The sequence below is a fragment of the Peromyscus leucopus genome, chromosome 13, assembly GCF_004664715.2.
Source record: "Peromyscus leucopus breed LL Stock chromosome 13, UCI_PerLeu_2.1, whole genome shotgun sequence".
NCBI lineage: Eukaryota > Metazoa > Chordata > Mammalia > Rodentia > Cricetidae > Peromyscus > Peromyscus leucopus.
The window spans coordinates 24,514,860-24,540,887 of NC_051074.1; the positions used below are offsets into that span (position 1 = coordinate 24,514,860).

Here is a 26,028-nt window from a genome sequence, read left to right on the forward strand (position 1 = left end):
TCTGGCATCATCTTGGCTCTGGTGAAACTCTCAGGACAGACAATAACACAATGTTGGGATAATTTATGGTGCCAGAGATTGCAGAGCCAGACCGAAAACCAGAGTGGCCAGGCCTACCTTTTCATGACAGCAACTATCTAGAACTGTGTGGATCCTTTTTAAGGCTGGTAGCTCAAGTGAACCTGCTAAGCTGTGCTTTTAAAGGTTCTCTACCCATGAGCTCTTGCAGGACAAACTCCCGACTATCCAGACTGCGGCAACGCAGACTGAGACAACGTGTGTTTGCTTTGCAATTGTAATTGCAAAGGGGCCGAACTCCCTCCAATGTTTAATGTGCCACTGTTTTACAGACAACTCTGCTAAGGAGCACTGAAGTGGCGATGAGACAGCCCAACCGGAAGCGGAAGCTCATCATGGAGTCCAAAGAGCACATGACTCAGGAAGGGTGCTTGGTAAGATGTCAGCAGCCTCTGCATCCATCCTGCCCGTTGGCGATCACAGCCGAAACGCACAGTGGAGTGGTCCCACTGGTGTAAATATACCTGAGGGTTCCAGCTGCTCAAAGATACATGATTATGGATGAATTTTATACGTTATTCTAGAGCATAAGTGTTCTTAATGTCTGGTATATTTTAAAAGTAAATATATATATTTTTTTTGCTTTAGTTTTAAACTGATACATCAAAACATAAAAATTATATATTATATCATGTTTTAGCCTTTAATGTTTCAGTCAAGTTAAACATGTCTGTCTACTCAAACATTTGTTGTTTCCTATGCAAAAATGGGTGTGTTTGTACATGTTCCTGTGTGACAATCAGAAGGCCACTTTAGGTGTTGTTCCTTAAACACCTTCCATGTTTTGTTTGCGGCAGTGTCTTAGTCACTGTTCCATTGCTGTGAAGAGACACCATGACCGCAGCAACTCTTATAAAGGAAAATATTTAATTATGGCTTGCTTACAGTTCCAAGGTTGACATTGTCATCATGGTGGGGAGCCTGGCGGGGAGCATGGTGGCACACAGGCAGACATGGTGCTGGAGAGGTAGCTGAGAGTTCTACATCTAGATCCACGGGCAGCAGGCAGAGGGAGAGATACTGGGCCTGGGTTGAGCATTTGAAAGCCTAAAGCCCACCTCCTCAGTGACATGTTTCCTCCAACAAGGCCACACCTACTCCAACAAGGCCACACCTACTTCAAGAAGGCCACACCTCCTAATCCCTGAAAAGTAGTGTCAGTCCCTTCAAACCTGTGAGCCTATGGGGTCATTCTTTTTCAAATTACCACAGACAGAGTCTCTCATTGGTCTGGAACTTTATCACATAGAGTCAGCTAGCTGGCCAATGAGCTCCAGGAATCTATGCTCTCTACCTTCTCTCTCACTGTCATTGGAACTACAAGCCTTTGTACCACACACAGCTTTTAGTGGGGTTCTTGGGATCTGAACTCAGGTCACCATGCTTTAAGGCAGTCAGTTTACCAACTGAACCAATTTCCCTTGTCCCATTGGTTATTTCATTGGGGTGAAACTTTATTTTCCTTCCCTTCAATCTTTGAAATCTTCATTTCCTTTTCTATAGTCACCCTCTGTGGGAGTTTGAATGTCATTGGCCCCATAATCTCATAGGGAGTGGCACTATTAGGAAGTGTGACATTGTCGGAGGAAGTGTGTCACTGTGGGGGTGGCTTTGAGGCTCCCTATGCTTAGGATACTGTGCAGCGTTCTCAGTTGACTTCCTGTTGCCTGTAAGCCAAGATGTAGCCAGCACCACATCTGCCATGCTCCCCACCATGATGATAATGGACTGAACTTCTGAAATGGTAAGAGAGCCACTCCAGTTCAATGTTTTACTTTATAAGAGTTGCCGTGATCATGGTGTCTTTTCCCAGCAATAGAAACCCTAAGTCACCCTTGGAGTAATGTTGCTTCAGAGCTTGCTCCTGTGTATCTAAGTGTTAATTAGAACCCGGGCATCAACTGTCCCAAGCACACTCCTTCATTTCACTCTTCCCAGACTCTGGTAACAGCTCTTGTTCTCTCAACTTCCTTGAGAACAGGCTCTTCTAGATTCCACATGTGAACAAGATCACAGGGAACTTGTTTTTGTTCCTGACTTGTTTAAGGTGTCACAATACAATTAATCAGGTTTATATGTGGAAAGAAAACAAATTTTTTTTTTTTACAAAGATACAGACAAATTGGATATTATCAAGAAAGGAATGGAGATTATGAACTGCAGAGGTTTTATTAGAGGTCTCTAGAGAATCACAACTAATGCTATATCTATCCATCCCTCCACCCATCTGTCTATCTAGAAATCTATGTAGAGAATTATTTAAGGATTTGGCTCATGCAATCATTGTGACTTCCAAGCTGGAAATCTGTATGGCAGGCTGGAGGCCCAGGAAAGAGGTGCTACTGGAGGCCTGAGTCCCAGGTTTGTTTGGAGATGGATTTCTCAGTGACCTCTGCCTTCTGTCAGGGTCCCCAGTGTTTTGAATGTGCCTTTCCCAGATCTGCTTTTTATCAGCTTCTACTGATTTCAGAGTTAACCTCACCTAAAAATATCTCACAGCAATATGGACACCTTGAAGTTATAATGTTTATCTCTACTTCTCTGGTCCATGCTGTTCCTTAAGACAACTTTGTGCCTTGTGGAAACTTAAGGTTGGACAGAGTTGTCTGGAGACCTCTGTGGTGAATGTTTCTTTTTGATTAGTGGCTGAGATCTCCAGAGACTTATTCTCTACTTTGACCAATGTTGAGCAAAAACCACCATCTAGTGCTCCAAGAAGCCTCTCTGGTGGGTCTGAGTACTGCACTAATCTATGGGTAGAGAGATATGAATTTAGAGGGCAGTTTGATAGTGTGTGCATGTAGCAGAGAAATAGTATTTGGTTCACCCCGAGGCCTGTGAACTCCCCAAGCATGGGGTATTAACTAAATTTACAGTACCAGGTATGTGTTTTCTCTCCTGTGGGTAGGCCTAAAATCCATTCAGAAAGCAGTTGGTTAAAATCCATGACACTATTGTATCCATGGACATGTTTTGCTATACCAGTCATTGATGTTCACAGGGCAAGACTTTTGATGACTTTCCCACCTCAGCAACCTACAAGTAATACCCAGTACTATATAGCTCGTCAGCAGGAAGTTCTCTGGTCATTATTAAATTAGAATCTTCATGTTGTGTGGCCAAAATGTGTTTTTCATCAGGAATAGGGTATTTCCACAAGGTCTGGTGGGTAACCAAGAGCAATGACAATAGTCTGTATTGTTTGGGGTGCTTCTGGGATACTCCTAATAAAAAATGAGTGGGCGGGTTATCCCATACCTGGTTCTGAGTTTTTCATTTGGTGACCTTCTAATGCATTTGTGTATAGAATTTTAAAGGGATTTATTTACATTTTCAAAAACGAGCATATGGTTAAAAAAGGCAAATACAGATAGGCACTAAGGGAAAAGGGGAGTTTTTTTAAACCACAGTCCTCATACTTACATTGAGTATCAAGTATTTTCTGAATTAAATATCAAATAATATTAAATATTTACTGAAATATGTAACTACTACTACTAGTTTGTTGTATATCTGTAAGAAATATAAACAAAAAGGAGAGTGAAAACCCCCATATCCTATGTATATGTATATGTATATGTATATGTATATGTATATGTATATGTATATGTATATGTATATCACACATTCACAGTGCTTATCCTAAACAGACTAATATTTTACTTGGGCTTAGGGCCTTAGGCTTCCTCTGCATGCACCTCATCACTGAGCTATGTCCCTACTCCCACCCCCTTTTTGGCAGGTATGATGCATACTTTGGGAACTCAGGTCTGTTTATTCTTTTTTAGTGGTACATAACATTCATTTTGAGAATGTGCCATGGTTTAAAAAAACAAGATTGAATATTTGTGTTCTAGTTGTTTTTTTTTTTAAGTTAGCATAGAAAGTAACAGGTTTTATAGTTTATTCACACATTTCTGTCAACTGTATGTAGTTCTAGTCTATCCCTGTCTACCACCCCCTTCCCTTGTGGCCCAGAGTGCTCCCTTCCCCCCAAAAGTTTCCCCGTCTCTTTTCATGTTACCTGTATTTTTATTACCCTCATTTTCTCCCTCCCTTAGGATCCTTTTCTCTCTTCTCATGATCCCCTTTCTAGTTTTAATGCATATATGCACACACACGTGTGTGCACACACATGTGATGCCTGCACATAAATAATTTTAAATTTAGGTCATGTATATGAGAGTAAATTTGCCTTCCAGGTCTGTCTTATTTTCCCTCTAGCAGTTTTAGAGTTTTTAGACCTATGTTTGAGATCTCTGATCCATTTTGAATTGATTGTTGAGCAGGATGTTAGTGTCTGCTATCAGTGTTCTACATGGAAATCCAAACTTTCAAGCACAATTATGTAAAAAGTTGTATGTTTTTGAAATATTTTGTGGAAAATTAGGGGTTTGTAGCTGTGTGGCTTTTTTTTCCTGGATCCTTTGTTCTATTCCATTGGCCCACACGTCTGTTTTTTTGGCAGATACCACACTGATTTTGCTACTGTGGCTTTGTGATGTAATTAGAGATGAGGTGCTGTGAAATCCTAACCCTTGCTCTTTTCGCTAAGGTTTGCCTTGGTCATTCAGTCGTTCGTACTTCTAATATGAAGTTTAGGATTTTTTTTCTTTTTCTGCAAAGGATGTCATTCCTATTTTGATGGGGATTGCATAGTATAGTTGTTTTCTCAGTATTAACCCTGTCAATCCATGATCAAAAGAGATCTTTTTATCACCTGGCATCTTCTGTTTCAGTCTCCAGTGTCTAGAAGTTCTTGTTGCAGAGGTATTTTCTCTTCTTTATTAGGCTCATCACTATATATTTTATTAATTTGGAAGCCTCTGTGAAAGGAATCCCCCCCTCCTGACTTCCTTTCTTGGCAAGTTTTTCACTTATGTTTAAAAGCTACTGACTTTTGTATGTTAATTTTGTGCTCTCCTCCTTTGGTCAAAGAGATCTCATTTCTGGAATTTCCTGGTGAGGTCTTTATAGTCATTTAAGCACAGTTTCATGTCATCTGCAAATAAGGATAATTTGATGTCTTTCTTTCATTTTTTTGATCTTTATTCTTATTGTTTTAAAACTTTGAGCATTGCAATTGAATAACACTGGATAAACAAGCACCCTCAGATATTAGGGGAATGGTCTCAGATTTTCTGTATATGGCCTTCATTATGCTGAGGTGTGTTTCTTTGATTCCTAATCTTTCTTTAAAGCTGGTATTGGGGATTGCACCTAAGGCCTCACATCCTCTACTCAAGCAAACCGCTACTGAGCTACAACCCTACCCCACATAGATTCTTCAGAGCTTTCATCATAAAGGGATGCTAAACTTTGTCAAATGGCCTTTCTGCATTGCTTGAGATAACCATGCCATTTCTGTCCTTAATCCTGTCAATGTGGTGTGTTATTCTTACTGTGTTCTGTATGTTAAACCAAATTTGCATCCCTAGAATGAAATGAACTCAGTTGTGGTTTGTGATTTAAATTTGTTCTGGAACTCTGTTTATAAGAATTGCATTAGCAATTTTTGTTCTCTGTGTTCATTAAAAGATGGTTCTGTAGTTTTCTTTTTGTTGTGTTCTCATCCAATGTTGGCATGTAGTCTACACTAGCTTGGCAGGATGAGTGTGGAAGTGTTTCTCCTATTTTCATTTTGGAACAGTTAGAAGAACATTGATATTCGCCCTTACTTAGACAAAACTAGAATTTAATAGTGGTTGTTTGTTGCTACCTCTATAGCAATAATGTCTAATTAAGTTTTTATTGATACTACATATGCTTCTATTAGCATAAATATTTTGTATTATTATTAGATATTTTTATACATGCATATAATGTAAGTTTTGCTCAAATCCACCTCCATTCCCTCCCTTGAACTCATCCTGTATCTCTTCCCATTGCTTTTCCCTTATTCTCAGACAGCAGGTGTATCAGATTCATACCTGAAAAGGAGGGTCCTGTGAGCTGGTAATGGACAGGTGGTCTTTAGGCAGGCCACCAGAGGTTGGGTGGAGTTAGTAGCACAAGTCTGGGATCTCAAATTCAAGAGGAAAGGCTGTCAGATGGGCACAGGGCATGCAGTCCTTAGACAGGTAACATGTGGTGGCAAAACATGCTAATAGCTTTATAAATAAAAAAGAATGTTTTTGCTGGGTATAGCAGTCTAGGCTGGCAGTTATTTATTTTCAATAATTGACACATCTCATTACACATTGTCCTAGGTTTCAGATGAGAAACAAGGTGTTATTTTGTTGTTTGCCTCTGTGTGTTAACATTTTCCCCTTACACCTTTTAATATTTTTTCTTTGCTTTGTGTTTTCACCATTTTTATTATATTGTAGAGATGTTCTTCTTGGCCATGTCTATTTGAATTTCTAAATGCCTCTTGTGTTTCAATGTCTGTTTTTCAAGATTTTGGAAATTTTTTTGTTCTAAGTTTATTGAATAAATTATCTTTGCCCTTCCTATATGTCTCAGCCCCTTCTTCTATCCCAAGGATTCTTAGATTGGCTGGCATAGTTCTTGGTTGTTGAAGTCATGTTCACTTCTTTTTCCTTGTCGAGGCTTCTGTCTAGTGTTTCCTCAGCCTTATCCTCCAATCTCGATGCTTTTTCTTCCTTTTGGTTGGGTCTGTTGATGATGCCTTACACTGCAGTTCTTTAATTAGCTTCTTTGAGATTTCATTTCCAATATTTCTGGTTTTCTTTTCAAAATCTCAATCTGCTCGCTGAATTTTTTTGAACTTTTGAAATAGCCATCTGATATTTACCCATTTCAGTGTCTTTGAGTTAATTATGTAAGGAGTTACCTTCTGAAGAGTAACTTTGCTTTGACCTTTTAAGTTTTGTGTTGCAATCTGATCAATTTTTTGTTTGCATATCTCTTGTATTTTGTTGGGAACATCATTTTATTTTTATTTTTACTTTTTTTGAGATAATAATTATAACATTTCTCCTTTCCTTTTCCTCCCTTCCAACCCTCTCACATACCTCTCCTTGCTTTCTTTCAAATTAATAGCCTCCTTTTTCATTGTTTGTTATCATTTGCATATATGCTTATATCTATCTATCTATCATCTATCTATCTATCTATCTATCTATCTATCTATCTATCTATCTATCTATCTATATGAAATAAAACTACAAACATTTTATAAATACAATAAGTAATGCCAAAAGTGTGATGAACTAGGATAAAAAGATCACAAGTCCTAAACAAGCTCCATTCTGGTCCTTTGAAAGTTGGAGACTGCAGTTGTGTGTGTGGAGGTCCATTGAATGTGTAGCCTCTGCCTTCTAGTTCTTTATGCAGACTCTGTGGCTGAGTCTGTATTGGATAGCTGACTTATGTCTTCAGCACTGTCTTGATGTTGGGAGCGTTCCTTTCTTGTATATATACCATGGGCTTCTGCTGGTCACACTTAGCTTTACACATTGTGTTTTTTTCAGTTTCTTTCACCCTTCCGAGACTCCTCAAACTCTTCCCCTAGAGAGGCTAATGTTTTAGCTGGGGGATGGTTCCACTGCACAGAGAAAGTGGGAAGTAACCACAACACTAGATTGGCACAGGTAGAGGGCCTGTCTTCATGCTTTTAAGAACACTTGAATGTTAATCACCCTGCTGTGGGACGCAGCTGTGGGTCTACTCACTGGGGCCATACTCAGAGCTATCACACTACAGCGTTGTTCTTGGTTGATGGGAGCTTTCCAAGCCAAAAGAGAGGACTATTTTTTCCTCATGGTTATTCTAGCTTAAGCTGTGCCTTCTGTGTATATACTCTCAGGTTTGTGAGCAATCTCCTGTCTCTGTGCTCTCAATAACTACTTCATTGGGCCTTTCTTCGTTGAGCAGATAAACAGAGAAAATTGAGGCTCACTGACCTGTAGTTTTTCCCTAATTCAGGCTCTGCTGATAGGTCTGGTTCCCAGGGAACTGTAGATTCTGTATCAGAACACTGGCCAGCTCCTTCCTTGAGTCACAGAATGACAAGCGATGTTGCTCTTCACCACAGCCTGTCTGCTCTAAGAACCACTGTGTCACTAAACACAGCTGAGTGTGACTGTTGCAGTGTTGACCTGAGGACAGGGTGGCCCATTTCTGGCCTGACTTATTTTTTGGAAGCACTTTTTCTGCCACTCCTCCAACCACATCCCTTGCTGGGGGCCAGCAAGACTGAAGCTGGGTCTAATGTCTCTGTGTCATGAATCTTTTTCTCCTGACTTTTTGGGGTCTTGCTGTTTTCTTCCTGAGCTTCTAAAGTTCTTCGTGCCTTTTTCATATTCCAGCTCTCTCATCATCTTACCCAGAAGTTCACAGGATTTGTTTTCCTAGTGTCTTACTGTAAACATTGACTTCACTTTTATTCTTGTGGTTATACATGTTACAGTCAGTATTCCTATTTACGTATCTTATAGATGTTTGGATACTTTTGTCCCCAATCCACAGGTAAAAATCTTATCAGGAAAATTTTTGTATTAAAGGGATTTATCAGCCTTTCTGCACCATCTTCCAGAAAGGTCACATTGGTTTATCCTTTCTGCAATGGTCTCTGCCATGGTGGATCTTTCCCGTGGCTGTCATTACACATCCTCCATCTTTGCCTATGTGGGTCTTGGGTGTAAGTGACCTTGTGTTTCTGCTCCAGTTCCAGTACTCTGGAAGAAGCAAAAGAGGGGAAGTTTTCTGCTCCCTGGAGATTATTTGTTGCACCCTGCTTTTGCCAATATCTGGCATGAAGATCAGTGACATTTTAAGTCCTCTTTGTTAGCTTTTTTTACCCAGCACCTTGTGAATTGTCTAGCCTAGTATAGGCAAAAGGTGACTTGGAAAGATTAAACATTTTTTTCAAAGTGATTTTATAGATGCTTGATGTATATATGAGTGCTTTGGACTCAGTAACCTCAAGACAATATATAGACTATATAATTTTAAATTGTACTCCCCCCAAATATGAGCTTCAAAAATTTAAAGGATATTTTACTTAACAATAAAGAATAGAATATATGGCCTCTAATTGTATATGTAAAATATACAATATAAAAAATATAAAATCTAGAGTAAACATCAGTTGCTATTCTTTCTCCTTCAGACCTCTCAAAAGTAGCAAACCTCTTTAAATATTGAGTCTAAACTTTGAAGGTTTAGTGAATAATGAGACTGTCGGATGTTTAGGACAGGATTGGGTAGTCCCTCCCAGTTAATCTTCATGTCATAGCTGAAGAAGTTGTTACTCGATACAGTGGCCACTGGCCTTAGAGTAAGGATGCCAGAGAGCCATGGTTGACCTCAATTTTTTCAGGGTGAAATGAAATCTCATTATTAGCATCCTTAAATGGATATTGAGGAAATGCTGAGTGTGGAGTTATTTGTTTCCTGTCGTCCCCCCTCCCCGGTAGTTCTTAACTCTTCACCATTTTATGGCCTCAAATAAGACTGATGCCATTTCCAATAATCAATTGAGTCAATTTATAGATGGACTGCAGAAAGAAGATGTTTGTAAACCACTGGAGATGTCAGCCATTGCTTTTGTATAAGCCTTTGAACAGTGGCCTCCTCTGGAGACTGTAGCCATATTATCAAGTATCTGAGCAAATGGAAGTCCTTTTCTTCTCTTTGATTAAATAACATTTCAGTAGAACAGTGGAGAAGGGTCTCATATATTCCTATATTATTTCTCTCACTGGTTAATTTCATTTATCTTTGGTTCATATCCCACATGGGATCAGAGCACACAAGAATTTGAAAACTGTGTTTGAAGCAGCAGATAGAATTCAAGTAGCAGTTTGTTACTGAAATTATTCATCAGAAATCCACATTTCCTGCAGTTCACAGAGCCAGCATGTGTCACCCTGAGGCAAGTGTCAGCTGCTGGAGCAGGGACCCCAGGGCTCTCAAAATCCCTCCAGCCTTCCAGGGACCTTTGTCCAGCAACAGAGGTCCAGTAAGGGCACTATAGGCATGCGAGCAGCTAAGATCCTTTGGCTAGAACCCCTAGACAGATACAAAGGCACTGTCTAATTAGAGATCACCACTGAAATTTGTCCTCAAGGGACAGGATGTGTCCCAGGCTACCAGCAGGGAACAGTATGTCCAGTCACACTGCTCATTTCACTGTCACCAAACCTCCCTTTTCAAATGATAGGTTTTTCAATTGTTAGTGGGAGTGTCCTATAGCAACTTTTATTTTATATTTCTTCAGCTTTCAGCACTTACTTCCTCCAGGATGCTGTTCTTGTTTTCCTAATGACTCAGCTTTATTTTGAGTTTTTAAAACTGAAGCTGAACCCTGGGAGGTCACAATCGTGGCTCTCTTTTCTTCGGACTGTGCTGATTTCTCTGCTTCTCCCAAATGGGAGGAGAAGACATTTTAAAGTATGTTCTGCATTCATTAATAGCAGTGCAATTTATTATTTTTGTAAAATAATTAATTAGTCCAGACAGGAATGAAGAATATTAAAACTCCAAGAGCCAGAGGGAACTTTATTTTAGAAAAAAAAAATAGAAAATCTAGTTTTAGAAAACTCAGGTCTGGATAATATAAACCGGTCATTCAAGTGTAAGTAACTATTCATGGCTAGGTTGGGATTTGACCTTAGGTTACCTGGCCCCCAATTCAGCATATTTTGGCTCTGACATATGATATTAAGTAGTTTCAAACAATAGAATGAGGACAATATAAGATAAATGTAAATTGCCCTGACAATAAAAAAAATCATATAAATGTTTGTGTGTGTCAGCCTATACAAAACCTTGTTTTAGCTAAAGACTATACAGACACAGGGAGCTTGGGTAATGTTTGTCCAGAGTGAGAGGTAATATTATTATTTTTTTGATTCCTTTTCTTTCTAGGCAGAATTTCAATAGCAAATAAATGTGTGAGCCAAGTATCCTAACCCACTCGCCAAGTGACAGATAGCATATTCGAGATTTCATTTCACTTTTGAATGATACCGTGATTGTCAAAGAGCCCCGGCAGCTGCCATACAAGCATCATCAGCTCTTGAATCCCGTGTCTTTCACCATTGCTGTTTTGCTGTGGAAGAGAGTTATGCGGCTTTGAATTATGCAAATTTCTTGTATGTTGACTGAACGGAGAGAGCTCAAACTGGTACAAAGAGCTACTGTAGAGAATTAGGCCTGATTTGGGAGTTCATCTCGGATGGAGAATAATAGAGGTTGCTGTGGTTGGATTACCCCCGTCCTGTCCCCACTCCTTGCCTTGGTGAAAGGTGAAATGCCCATAGCTCTGAGGTCATCCATATGCTTTAGGCAGGAGCTGACAAACTGTGCGGAGCCTCATGGGAATCTCAGCCCCGACCCCTCTCACACCAAGATGTGCATGCTGGCAAGATTCCTAGGTGATTCGCATGTGTGTGGAAGTGGAAGGGGCCTTGACTTACTGTACCTTTTATTAAGTTGCTGCTTCATTAATTGCACAAAGATATCCTTTGTGACTTTGGATGTGACGTCTGCCAGGCAGAAGAGAACTGCTCTTGAGCCTTGTCTTCATCCCTTTCTTCAGCGAGTACTTGTGGAATTGGACTCAGCACCAGGGTATGAAAGCTGGGCGGTGGTGGCACATGCCTTTAATCCCAGCACTTGGGAGGCAGAGCCAGGCAGATTTCTGTGAGTTCGAGGCCAGCCTGGGCTACCAAGTAAGTTCCAGGAAAGGCACAAATCTACACAGAGGAACCCTGTCTTGAAAAACAAACAAACAAAAAAACAAAACAAAAAAAGAAAGTGCACCAGGTGCCAGGGAATGAAGCATGGTTCAAACACGGCCTTCCTTGTGTTGCTCACCAGACTTGGGGAAAGGAAGGAACAGATTAAGAGGGTACAGTGCAGTTTCAACAGCAGGTGTTGGTACAAGGAGCCTCTGGACATCAGAAGGTTCCCCAGTTCCTATGGCTGGAGGGAAGGAAGAGGGAAGCTGGGATGCTTGCTGGGCTGATGCCTAAGAGATAAATAGGACTGAGGATGCTTTCCATGGCTGTGTATCAAAATGCCTCAAATGTAGCAGCTCAATCGTCCTTTTATTATCATTGTGTAGTTTCTGAAATGTCAGGGCATGGACTGATTGTGTTCACTGTTCCGTCTTAGGGTGACAACTATGATGACGTGGCCAGATTCCTCCTTGGAGCTTAGTGTCATCACTGGGTGCCTGGCATGGTTCCTCGAGGCTGGAGGACTGACTTTCTCAATGGCTGTCAGGCAGGATTCACTCAGCTTCTTGAGGCTACATGGTCTGCTGGCAGACTCTCTCTGCATGGTGATCCACATCCTATAAGCTGGCAGTAGAATCTCTTAGTCCATATGCTGAGTCATATCCTGTTGTACAGCCAGAAGAGTGGCTTTTACCGTGTGATCCAGGTCACATTACCACCTAGCAGGGGGACTCATTGGAGTCATCTTGAACTGCTGGGATATCAGGGCAGGAAGCTCTGTTGAGAGTCAGGAATTTGGAGCTGAGGAAGCAAAGGGGTTCAGAGTGCAAACTAATGAACTCACTGTGGTGATCATGGGGTGTCAGGCTTTGGATCTGTGCATGAAAACTCAAAGGGAGGTACAGATGTCGGCAGTTGTTTTGGTGACTGTGAATGGTCCCTCTGGTATGGAATTAGTAGAGTGAGAGGGGACACATGGGGCGGGAACTGCAGAGTGATGACAGCGAAGCTATGTTTGGAGTGGCATTGACGGAGCACAAAGGAGAACTCAGGCTAGGTAGGAAGGACAGCAGTGAGCATGCACATGTGCATGGACGTCACAGCCATGGGTGTGTTACGAGGAGATGGGAGAGCCAAGGAAACCCATCTCCCCACTTTCCTGCTAGCCATTCAGCAAGGTGAACCCCTGACACAGCCAGGCCACTGTGGCTTATTTGCCTTTAGCTAACCACAGTGACTAGCTCACAGTAATTGCTCAATAGCAGATTGAACTCAAATGGCAGATTGACTCGGCTGTAAGATTCTTGTTTACTCTCCCCTAATGCTTCTTTCATGAGGGATTATGCTCATTTGGGACATGTTTCTTTAGTCAATAAATACAAACAGGCCAACAAATTTAATTTTAAAGTCCCTGGATACATTATTAGCAGGCTGAAGTCTGGCCAAGTGACTGATGGCTCCAGTTAGTTGAAAGTCTGGCATGTGTCCTGTGCTAGGCTAAGGATTTTACCCACAGGACAGTAATCCTCAGAAAGTCCTCTAAGAAGATAGGACTTTCTGGGAGACACACAGGAAACTGAGATCCATGGAGGTTAAAGAGGTCCCCTGCCTGGAATCATACAGATAGGAAGGAGGACACTTGGAATTTGAGCTTTTGGCTGTCTTGATTCTAAAATCTGTACACAAACAGAACTGTCTTATTGTGTGCAAAGAATTAGGTAGCCTAGAAAGCATATGAAACCATAAGGCTGCAGTAGTGAAAACAGTGTGGTACTGGCACACAAATAGTTAGACAGACAGAATAAACAGAGGAGGAAGCCAGAAATAGGCCGGAATGCACAGGTCTCCAAGGCTAATGAGGGAAGGAGGCTGTTAAGTAGGGATGCGTGAATACCTCCCTGGAGACAATGGCTTCACTGTTCTCACCTAGCACAGGTTAGATACTGAGGAGTGAAGTGGTGTCAGGAAAGAGCCACAGAGAAGCAAAGGGGAAGGGTTGTCCTCGTCATCTCAGAATATAGAAGCTTGTCTAGCTGTTTCTCAGATCTCCACACCATCAAGCAAAGGCTTGGCCATTGTATTTCTTAAAAGAAACATTAAAAATATATCATAATCAAGATGAAAATAGAAATTGTCGTTGGTTGTTTTTGCTCTTTTGCGGGCCCCCACCACCCAGCTCACCAATAAACCATACACAGAAGCTTATTCTTAATTATAAATGCCAGGCCTTAGCTTGGTTTGTTGCTTGCCAGCTTTTCTTAATTTTAAATTATCCCATCTACCTTTTGCCTCTGGGCTTTCTCCCTTTCTTACTTCTGTATATCTTACTTTCACTCTTGCTCCATGGCTGACTGTGTGGCTGTGTGGCTGGCCCCTAGCATCCTCTTCTCCTTGTTCTCTTGTTCCTTCTTCTTCTCCTCCCCCCAGATTTCTCCTTCTATTTATTCTCTCTGCCCCCCCCTCCCCTATCTGGTTTATCTCCTGCCTCACTATTGGCCATTCAGCTCTTTATTAGACCATCAGGTGTTTTAGACAGGCAAAGTAACACAGCTTCATTGACTTAAATGCAACATAAAAGAATGCAATGCAGCTTTGCACCATTAAACAAATGTTCCACAGTATAAAGAAATGTAACACACCTTAAAATAATATTTCACAAGAAATGACAACCTGGGAAAAATAAAATTTATATATAAAACACAACAAAGTGCATACATGCATACACACACACACCATAACAGAGGTAAATAACTGGTTTTCCTAGATTATTAAGATCAAAAGATGGGCAGTCATTCCAGGAGAAAAAATGGATCACAGATAGAAAAATATTTTACTATCCATAAAATACAAATGATCTTCTAATCAATAATGTAATGGGTTTCTCTGTCCCACCAGCCCCAAATAATGACACAGAGACTTCTTATTAATTATGAAAGCTCAGCTTTATCTTGGGCTTGTTCCTAATTAGCCCTTATAACTTAAATCATCACATTTCTATTAGTCTACATGTTGTCACATGGCTTTTGGCTTTTACTTCTCCTCTTGAATATTCTGTTTCCTCTGTGTCCAGCTGGTGCCCCCCACTTCTTCCCAGAGCTCTCTCTGCCCAGAAGTCCCATCTATACCTCCTGCCTAGCTATTGGCTGTTCAGCTTTTTATTACACCAATCATAGTGACATATCTTTACACAGTGTGATCAAAAATCTCGGAACACAGTAATGTGACCTTTAACCTCTCCATGACAGAACAAAGGCTGATGCTGCAGTGAGATCTCACTTTGTCACTGTGCAGTAAAGCCCCAACTAATGGCAAAGCTCTTGAGATGGATATGGGGAGACAGGAGCTTGTCAGTCTTTTGGACATGGAGTGAAGCAGCTGAGGAGAGCTTAACTCAGCAGCATCTAGCAACAAAAGGGTTCATGCCTCCTGAGATTGCAGTGCTGTACTGCAGCCATTGCACAGAAATTTATAGGTGTGCAGAGAAACGCATTTGTAGGTTTCCGCTGCAGCATTGTAAATTTGACTAAGACAGGATGGCTAGCTAACAACCTAAATATTTGTAAATAAGGAGCTAGATAAATCCTGACATACTCATTTATTGTAATGCTGTGCAGCTATGGGAGATGAGTAAAGTGCCATTATATAAATCTACCTTGTAGGAAAGACCTCTGTCAAAGAACAAAGTACTGGAAGAAAACAGTACTACCTAGGATATTTTTGGAGACAAGAGCAAGAAAATAAGCACATGTAGTCATGTTCCTTTGTATTTTCAGAAGGAAAATCCTGCAAGGATATACTACAAACTAATTAAAGTGTTTGCTGCTTAGGATGCCATGCATTAGCCAGATGGAGGAAGGCAGGTGGGGATGTTTTCACTGCAACATTATATTCTGTGTGTGTGTGTGTGTGTGTGTGTGTGTGTGTGTGTGTGTACAGATCTATAGACCTGGGGAGAGGGAGAGAGAGAGAAAGGCAGAGATACAGAGACACACACAGAGACACCGAGAGAAAACAGTAAAATATTATCCACATATATGTTGAATCCCATGAACTCAAACACAACACACATTACTACCTTAACAAGTCATGCATATAGAAAGACACTGGGCTAAAGCACGTCCAGGAATCATCAGTTATAACAGCATAAACAATTGGCAGTCTGGTGCTGTCGTCGGTGGAACTGTTTCATTTGCTCCCCCCATTGTGTGAGTTAGCTTTCCTCTTCTGTGACAAAATGGCCAAGATAAATATGAGGAAAAGGAGAAATGTATATCTTGGCTGGAGGTTTTAGGCTTTCCAGTCTGGTTGGATGACTGCTTTGACTGTCGCCTGGTAGCATGACACAGTATTCTGTGAGCACAGCACAGCTTCATCCCTCAGGATGGGGTCAGCGAGAGCAGGGAGGGAGGGGGTTGTCAGAGAGAAGGGTGTGGTGAGGGGAAGAAGAGAGTGAAAGGTAGTCTTCTAGTATCACCGCAACTGCTCTTCCTGCAGACTCCATGGTCTCCTAGTAAAACTGTAGGCTGTTGCCCAACCCTTCAACATGTGACCCTCAAGAGACCTGTGATATAAAAATAAAAATACTTACTGATAAGCTTAATCATATATCTGTATTTATTTAAGGTCATTTGATTTACTATTGCATAAATGGCATTTCATATCATAAGCCTGATCTCAAAAATACCAAAACTGGGGTTGGGGATTTAGCTCAGTGGTAGAGCACTTGCCTAGCAAGCATAAGGCCCTTGCTTCAGTCCTCAGCTCCAGAAAATAGAATAATTAAAAAAATATCAAAATCACAATATAAAAATGAAATTAATAGCATTTAACAGTTAAAGAACTAATAAACTCTCATTAAAATGAGCATGACCTATTGTTGAGACTTAGTTGACAGCTTGTGACATGACTGTATAGAGCCTCCGAGCTTTAGTTTATTGGCTGTCATCACTGGGGTGACCAGTCATTCCTGTGGCCTCAGATGGGAAGGTTTACCTAGACATTGCCCTTCTTATTGCTGTGTTCCCCGGTCAGCCCTAAGCAATTGGGACAGTCAGTTTCTGTTACAGCTTGATGAGAGACAGCCCAAACTTAGGTATGGAAAACTTGAGGAGATGATTGTTGGCTGAGTTTACAAAATCATCCAACTCATTTCCATCATCAGTCACTAATTATGAAAGATTTTGTGTAAATCACCTGCTAAATTTTCATCTTCTCTGATGACAATTTGTTTGAGAACTCATCAAGAGGGATGCATAACCATCTTTCCAAAAATGAATTAAGAGCCCACCCGTACCTTTTATTTAGAGGATTCTCATCGGCAGAAATTCTGTTCTTCCATTTTAACTTTTCACTTACTTTTGATGGGTAGCATACATTGTGTATGGCCACAAAACCATATAAGTAAGATGTATGTCTAGATATCCACTTTTTTTTTTCTTTTATTGAGACAAGGTTTCTCTGTGTAGTTTTGGTGCCTGTCCTGGATCTCACTCTGTAGATCCTGGAACTCACAGAGATCCAATATCCGCCTAACCCTGTCTCCCGAGTGCTAGGATTAAAGGCGTACACCACCACCGCCTGGCTAGATACCTACTTTTAAAAATGGCTCTTGCCTCTCTTTCAGTAAATAAGCACATAATTTAAAAACTGGAGTACCCTGGGAATTGTGATCAGCACATCTGGTGAGTGCTGTGACCTTGAGGAAAGGCTCCCACATATCTCTGGTCACTTGGGCTTGTTTTGTGTGTTAAATCCAATCTGTTGTTGTTGTTTTCAGGCGTCTTTACAGCCATTTGTGTATTTTGGATGGTCAGCGTGGTTACAGTTAGCTAATCTTATTTTAATTAAGTACTGATGCGGGGAAGGTTAACCAGCTAGCTGAAAGAAGAAATGAGAGCAGAGCCTGTGTTGGGGGAGGGGGACAAACCTCCTCCAGTCAGCCACCAATATGCAGCCCTCCGAAGCAGGTGTGGGGGTTGTGGGGGTACCTGTTTCCACCGTTATATTAAAGGCAGTGGGAGCTCACTCTCTCTGTACATATCCATTGAACAAACGAGGCTCTCTGAATGAATTTCTGTCATGAGAAGAGATGATGGTGGACGGCTCTTGGCACCCACTGGAAGGTGCTGGCTGTAAACCCTGGGTTATATGGATGTTCATAGATTTGCTACCCGCGAAGCTTCAGTTTTCGGTGTTATTCCGGGTGACAGCATTAAGAAGGTCAGCCTTTGGGACATGTTCAGAGGGGTCATTTTGATTACGTTAAGTGAGGAAAGACCCCAACATCATTCCTTACACTTGGATATAGGGTTGGACAGGAAGGAGAAAGCTGGGTGGGCACACGCATTCTCTGTTCTCTGACTCCTGACTGTAGATGCGGTTTGACCTGCTTTCCCAAGATCCTGCTGTGATGCCTTCTCCACATTGACTCCTTCAGTAGTTGCCTTCATCCGGGTATTTTAGGTTGGTAGCAGGGAAAGTAGTGAGTACAAGCAGTTATCCATGACTAACAATCTAAACCACATTTTCTCTATTCCAGGGGCAAACTGAAGAAGAAAAGAAGCCCAGAGGTGGTGCCACAGTTTTAAGTCAAGGTAATTATCACTGTCTGGTACAGAGTCAATTCACAGTGAACAACTTTCACATGAAAATTTGGTTAGATTGCTCTTGTTGTTTTATGCTTCTTAGCTTAAATATAGAGCACTATTGTCTCCAGTTTACTCAGGGTCTTACGTACTCTGGTGCAGACTTTATCAATGTCATCTCATTTTAGGCATATTAAGGAATGCAGCTCTGCGGCTTTTATTTTTGTATGCATTTGCCTTTTAAACAAGCTGCAAAGGAGGCCATTTCTGGTTTCTATCTCCGTTAGTGATAGAAGGTGGTGCCGAGTTCATTTCTATCTCCTTGCTTCTATTTTTCTCCAGATTGTGTAAATCATCTGATATTTGTGCTTGTTCACTCCTGCTGAAGCCATGTTGAAGAGATGGTACATTTAATCCAGACTGAGTATCCCTCATGGTTATTCACTCATTTGTAGACTTTAGATATGGGCTTTTTTAAAATTAACTTTTTTCTTTTGCTATTCCTCTGATTTTCAGATGCCTTAAATTTAAATCAACAAATAGAGTTGCTGTTTTGTGACTGTTTCCATAAGACAATTGCTATCAAAATTTCTATAAAATGCAGTTGAATATCCAACAGGATTTTTTTTTACCATTCTCTGGGAAGAAAGGTACATAAATTTGATAATATGCCTCTGGAAAGCTCTAAAAATACCACCGATATTTAGTTGAGTAGGCTTTTTTAATTTTTAAATGATAAAAACAACTAAAATATTAGGATTTTTAATATTTTGATTTCTAAAAGACTGCTTACTGTTTCTTAATTTTGGAATACAGTATTGAAAATCTGCAACCTTGAAAGTGTTTTCTACTACAATAAAAATATTATGTTGCTTTAAGTGGATAGTCTTCTGTTGCTACCACCCGAGGCCTGTCATGTTCTTTGCTGAACAAGCAGAACAGGGTGCAATACTTTGATAATTATGTAACTTGATGTTCGGATCCGCTGGAATATACTTCAGTTATACAACACTGGAATTTTAGAAATGAAATTGCCCCGCGCGTGGCCCAAACAGTAGGGTTCTTTCAACATCTTTTTCATTCTCAGAGATAGGTTGATATTTATTAAATTGTCATTTCTCCCCTGGAGCTATATTTTCACACTAATGTAAACTGAGTTTTTTTTTTTTTTTCATTTTGGGGTTGAATCATTCCTACCGGAAGAGGAAAACTTGGCTGAGATGAACAATGTAAAACTTTTCAGTTCCTTTGCTACAGTTCTTTCTAGTGTATGCTTGCATTTTGACTATGTGCAAGGATTTGTTTCTCTTGAACTGTTTTCTGGAAAGTCGGTTTGCGTTGTTGGTCTCTGTCTGCTGGCTCGTTCTGTAGTTCATCACTCCTGCTCAAAAGTGTCTGGCTGTGCTCTACTCTGCCCCAAATTTGACATTATTAATTGCTTCTGGAATATAACTAAATGTTTAGAGGAAGGATTAGCTCTGCTTTATGTCTATACATGCTATTAGTTGCTAATTATATTGAGAATAGGCTCATCTGGAGGCTTTAGGATATAATGTATATTTTTACCATGTTTAATGGAGTGAGTGAGATATATCTCCCATTGTCATATTATCATAGCATCTTAAGGAGATTTTTCCACCTATAGATTGTGGAATAGTCATTTTTTCCTTAGAATCCTTAATAACCTGAAGAAACGGAGCCTCTTATCTGGTATCTTAAAAATAATAACAAAACCAGAATTGTGTATGTACACATCGATATGGATATATGCCTAGAAAATTATACTGAATATAAATACATAATTCCCTGTAGCAATTTTGTATCTGGTGTGTGCTTCCTTGGCTATTGTTATAACATAATTTGAGTGCCCAGCTTTTGCCACTAACATTAAGCTATGTGCAAGGGACCCTCGAATGCCATTTGACTTTCTCAGAATAAAGTTCACTAATGGTCAGTGAATCCAAGATTTGAAACTATGTCAGCAAGTTGTAAGGCTGAGTTTTTTCTCCTCTGTGCATGTGCTTTCTATGTTATCATCTTCCTCTCCTGTGCAGGTATTGAGACAAAGGTGTAGAAAACTGCAGTATTGCTTAGAGATGGGCCAGGGAAAGCAGCTGCTGATAAAGTACTAATGGTGTCTTGTACACTCATAGGTGTCCTCGGAGATGGGCCGAACTAGATTTTCCTTGAAGTAGTCTTTCCTTGGGATTTATGTTTTCAATCTTTTGGAAACTCTTTGGCTAAAATTCTTCCTGGTGACTAAAAAGTTACATAACTCTTCTGGATCCATCTCCCTGAGAGAAGGCTTGTATCAGCATTCACTCATTAAAACTCACTTGTCAATAATTGGCTGTGATAGTCAGAGAATTATTCTTGTCAATAAGTGTGAAGCTCAGACTTGTCTGCCTTTTATTTTTGACATCTCCAAAATAAAAACACCCAATTTCTTTGTGAAACAAATGATCTAGATTTTTCTCTCCTTGATTTATAAGTGTCTTTAAAATCACTGTTTGTTTGGTTACTTGTTGGGGCAGTGGGGATTTTATGAACAAAAACCATGAATGAAGGAAGTTGTAAAGAAAATGTAGTTGTACTCATATACAAATTAAACTCTGGATGTAACATAAAATAATAATAAATACAATAGAAATAGAAATCCAAAAAATGTTGTTCATAGATATAACGGAGAACAAGCCATTAATACATAAAGGAATTAGGTAAAATCGTCAGTTGTACTGTGATCTCAGTCATTACCTGGAAAAGGTTGAAGGTTATTCACTGAAGAGATAAGAGTGACTAAAAATTAATATATTGAAAATATCAAACTTCAATAGAATGTAAAGAAATACAAGTTTAAAAGTAGTGATGCTAGTTTTGATTGACCAAATTAGCAGGGGCTTTAAACTTTTGGCTCCTCTCAGTATACAAGGAGACAAACTCTGGGCTCATGAGTGGAGTTTGCTCTGGTTATCAAAAGTGTTAAATAAACATTTTCTTTGATTTAGAAAGTCTTCAATGAATTTTTCCTAATGAAATCAACATGTGCATTCCACTTATGCCAACCTTGATTACTGTGGCACTGTTTATAACCACAAAAGTTGAAAAAGAATGTTCATGCATATGGTTTAAAGGGAAAACATTGTGGCTTGAATATCTGTAGATATTTATGTCCCTTATGTTTTTTGGGAACTTTAAATCATCTTAATAAAAGCTCATGGTAATATTTGATATGTTAATATTTTTAACAACAGTTATCTTTAGGTTTTTGATTTTAAGAGTGTGTTTACAGCAGTCACTTGTGGTCTCAACATATGGCTGGGTCAAGCCTACCTGCTTTTCTGAATTAAATAGAAAAATCTACCTTATCCATTTTCTTCCTTGTATCTCTCTCTTTTTTTATTCTTTTGGATGCTGTCCTAAACCTGACAGTGTTCTCTGTTCCACTCTGGGCTTCCTTTTCCATCTTCAAAGCTCTTTTCCCATCACTCTGGCCATGGGGCTGCTTGTCTGCCCTGTCCTGACCTCTATGCCTAAGTCAGAAGGTGTGGATTCTCCCTCCCTTTTCCATCTAACTCCTCCACATAGCTGCCAAGATTTACATCTCTGCTGTCCTGTGGATTTCTTTTTCAAAAATACTCTTAATGAAATTTACACTAAACTGTCTGCTGAGTCCATTTTTAATTCTTTTGTCAACGAGACTAATAACCCTGAGAAGGGACCCTAATTTCATGGTGTGTGGTAACCCAAGTGAATCTCCCTATAATTTCCTCTAATATATGGTGACCTTAAAAGGACTCAAAAGATGTTTATTCTTCCGAGGACAAAACAGGGGATCATACTTCAGGACTTTAGCTACTGAATTTGCTCCATGTTACTTAAGGACAACTAGCAACCTCTGGAAACAACTGTGACTATAGCTTCCTTGCATGGTGTGATGGGATGAAGATACTGGCTCCCATAGGGTTGTATATTTGAATGCTTGGTCCACAGTTGGTGAGACTGTTTGGGAAGGATTAGGAGGTGTGGTCTTGTTGGAGGAGGTGTGTCACTGGGGGTGGGCCTTGAGGTTTCAAAAACCTATGCCATTTCCACGTCCCCTCTCTCTCTCTCCTTTGTGCTTGTGGGTCAAAATATGTCCTCAGCTACTGCTCTAGTGCCATAAATGGCTGCTTGCTGTCATGACACCCACCATGATGATCATGGACTCACTGTCTGAAACTGCGAGCTCCAATAAAAAAGTTTTACTTTTGTAAGTTGCCATGGTTATGGGGTCTTTTCACAGCCATAGAAAAAGTAAGTATGACGCATGGCATACCATTTCTTCCTGTATCTGCTGAAGAGGACTTAGAATAATTTCAGATTTATAGAAAAACTACAGTTATAATAGTGCATAAATAGATGTAACTATTCTGTACCTAGTTTGTTTTAACATTAACAGATTGTATGGTCATTGAACATTTTTCAGAACTGAGCATTTAATACTGCCATGTCACTGTGTATTAAATTACAGACTTTTTAAAGGTAGAACCAGTATTTTTTACCTGTATTCTTTTTTTAATGCCAAGCTTCAAAATACTACTTTGGATTTAGCATCATAGGTAGTTTCTTTTGCTCTCTGTGTTTTTTAATCTCCTCTCATAGGCAGAGCCCACATTCCTGGGCAACTATATATTATTTCCTTACCTGCCATCCACTGACCCTGTTTGCCACCATCTCAGTTCTGCACTCAGCATGCCATTCAAACTCCTTTTGCTTAGCTTACTGGTATCCAATGGAGAGTTGTTAGAGTTCTGTCAGTTGGATGGAACCATTGCTCTCCCAGATCAGTAGATGTTTTCATATTCTTATTGTCATTACTATTGCACTTGCACATGTAGGCTCATCTTGTCCTTGCTTCCTAATGTCCAGCCTGCCTTGCTGGAAGTCCCTTACTAAATAGCACCATCATGGACCAGTAGTCAAACCATAAACCCATAGATGCCTCATTCCTTGCCTACTCATTCCTAATTCCAGCCAAATCTGGTCACCTTTCTTTTCATTCTTCCTGCTTGATAACTCTCACGTAAGATCTCCCTTGTCTGGTGATTTAGAGCTATCCTTTAGTTCTCTCTCTCTCTCTCTCTCTCTCTCTCTCTCTCTCTCTCTCTCTGTGTGTGTGTGTGTGTGTGTGCATGCATGCTTTGTGGGCCATCCAAAACATGCCCCCTAGACTTAATATCTGAAGAATCCCTCCCCCCACCTTGAGGTCTTTCTTCTGGATGGCTCCTTCAAAACCTGTTCATACATTCCCCTCCCCCCATGTGTGTGTTTGTATTTTTGGATAGTTCCCATACCATAGAATATTTGGCTTTAAATATTTTCAGTTGTATAATATGACGTATCTTCTCTAAAGTTAGACATATTTTTAAAGGGCATGTAATCAGGTCCAATCAAGTCCACAAGACTTATTGTTTTGTAAACTGATATAATGATGTATTAAAGCTCTTTAGTATTAATTAGCCAGATGGCCTGGAGAAGAATCAATATGATTACAGAGGTGCTTCTCTCACTTCCAAGGGTTGGTTGTGGGGCTGGAGGGTGTAGCTCATTTTGAGATTCCAACAGCTTCAGAGATGGGACCCTTTATTTATTATCCTGGATTTCTTCACTGGGGTCGCTAGCACTTTCTACCTGGGTACAGTCACAGAAATGCTTTCTTTCAGAATAGTTGTGTCAGTGGAACTAACTAGAATGTCTGCACCTGCCAACCTTAGCAAGAGACTAATTCATTCTGAGTGACATTCTTCCTCACCATAATGGATAGTAACATTATGAAAAAGGAGAAAAAAGGGATCTTATTTTATTCAACTCCCATTAATATAGATGGCATTTACTATCACTGAATAATCAATTAAACATTTAGGCATTTGTTACTTTGAACCAAAAAAATTAAATTTCACTGTGTTATGATGTTCACTGGAGGATAAACTTTTTTTTTAAATTTTAAATTAATGAACTTTTCTTGGGAATCCTGTAATAACTGAGGTATTCATGTGTACTTTAATGAAGAGTATTACTCTTTAATAAGTAATTTTAGTACATATTTTCACATCGTTTGCCTGTCCTCACCAATGGCTTATAAACGAGCTACTCTTTGTGCCTACCTTGTTTAGCTGCCAGCCCTCTCTGTGGTATCCTGCCAATTCTGGGTGAATGAATGGGGATGTGAATGTGGGTACAATGAAAGAAACACATACACTCTCTTCCTGGAGCTGCTGACCATTGACTGAAGCCGGGTGAAGCACAAGGATGGGACAGGCCCCGTATCCATGAAGCCTGTTTTATGTTGGTGATCTTTACACTATACCTAGAACCTTAACAGATGAAAGTACACACCACAGCAAACACCTCCCTCATTGAAGAACTTCATGTGAAGGCATCAGACGATTCATGCATTCAAGTTGCCCTATAGAAGAGCACCGCGGAGGCACCATCCATTGTCTGCTACAACTGTGGTCACTCTCTGGTGGAGAAGGTCACCAGACTCTGAGAAGATGAGCGAGCTCTTGATGCTCCTATCGACTTGATTGAAGGAACTGCTGAAGATCAGCACTTAATCCTAGAGCAGACATGAGGGCTTTGCACTGTGGACAGGAGGCTCCAGAATCAGAAACCATCTTCCCTCTCAAGGTCTCAGCTCCTCTTCCTAGAAGCTTTTGTTTGATTTGGATCCCTCATCAAAGAGTTTTTACAGTAATGTGCACTGCACGTTGAAGGTGTTTACGTTTGATCAGGTATGATTACCTTTTAGTTACCAAGATTACAATGGTAATGTTGGGGATATTTTAATGTCCCTTTAGACCTAAACCTATACTCTTTCATTTGAAAATTTAGACCGTGGCCTTATTTGGTAATTTAAGGCCAATTTCTGATCCCCATGTTCTCTAGTTTGGATTCTTGGCTGTTTCTTCACAATGGAGATTCAGGTCATGGATCTCTGAGGAGCTATCCCAGAAGTGACTCCTTTCTCTTTGCCCTCATGGCGCTCCATACGAACTCTAGGTTCCTTATTTCATTCAGTGTATTTTAACCCATTTTCATCATTATTTTTCTACTCAAGTTGCCCCCGTTGTCATTTGGAAAGTTGAGTCCTTTAGGTTGGCCTGCTGTCTCTGAAAAATCCCTATTGTTATTTGAGAACTGACATTGGAGCATTCAGAGACTGCTGTGGCTTTTCCTCCATAGCAAAAAGCCTGAGGAACCAGATGTGTATACTTTATCCGTTGGTAAAGTTTAGTGCTATTTCACTTACTCAGCTTGTAGCCTTATGCATACAGTAGATCATTTATAGGATGTTCAAGACTGGAATCACACTTTCCTGCTGATGTCTATGTGTGTGATTAAGTGTCATTCATATTTCTCTAAGACAGTGTCTAACACAATTATAAATATTTAGTGTAATATATGGCTGCATAGAATACTTAGATCAGACTATGTATGGCTGGAGGGAGGGAATGAAGGAAGGAGGGTTAGAGAGCCATACAGAGACAGGCAGCTTAGATCTTGAGTGTCCAGCCGTGTCTTTGTCTTCATCCCGGGGTAAATGTTCTCTTTATATATGTTCTTATTTCAGGAGGATGATTTTTTGGTATTTGAAGCAAGCATAGGCTATGTGCCTAGATTCAAACAGATAGGTCTTAACACTTGATTGTCCCCACTAGTCTCAACAAATCACT

The 26,028-nt window shown here is 40.2% G+C and overlaps 1 long non-coding RNA gene across 1 annotated transcript in view; it reads left to right on the forward strand.

Annotated features, from left to right (window-relative positions):
* The window catches only part of LOC119088896, a 60,164-nt gene extending 41,140 nt beyond the window's left edge, over positions 1-19,024 (forward strand). The window contains exons 2-3 of the long non-coding RNA XR_005092646.1: positions 351-452; positions 18,268-19,024. This is a non-coding gene — a long non-coding RNA (uncharacterized LOC119088896). The remainder of the gene's footprint in view (positions 1-350; positions 453-18,267) is intronic.
* Positions 19,025-26,028: the final 7,004 nt, after the last annotated feature.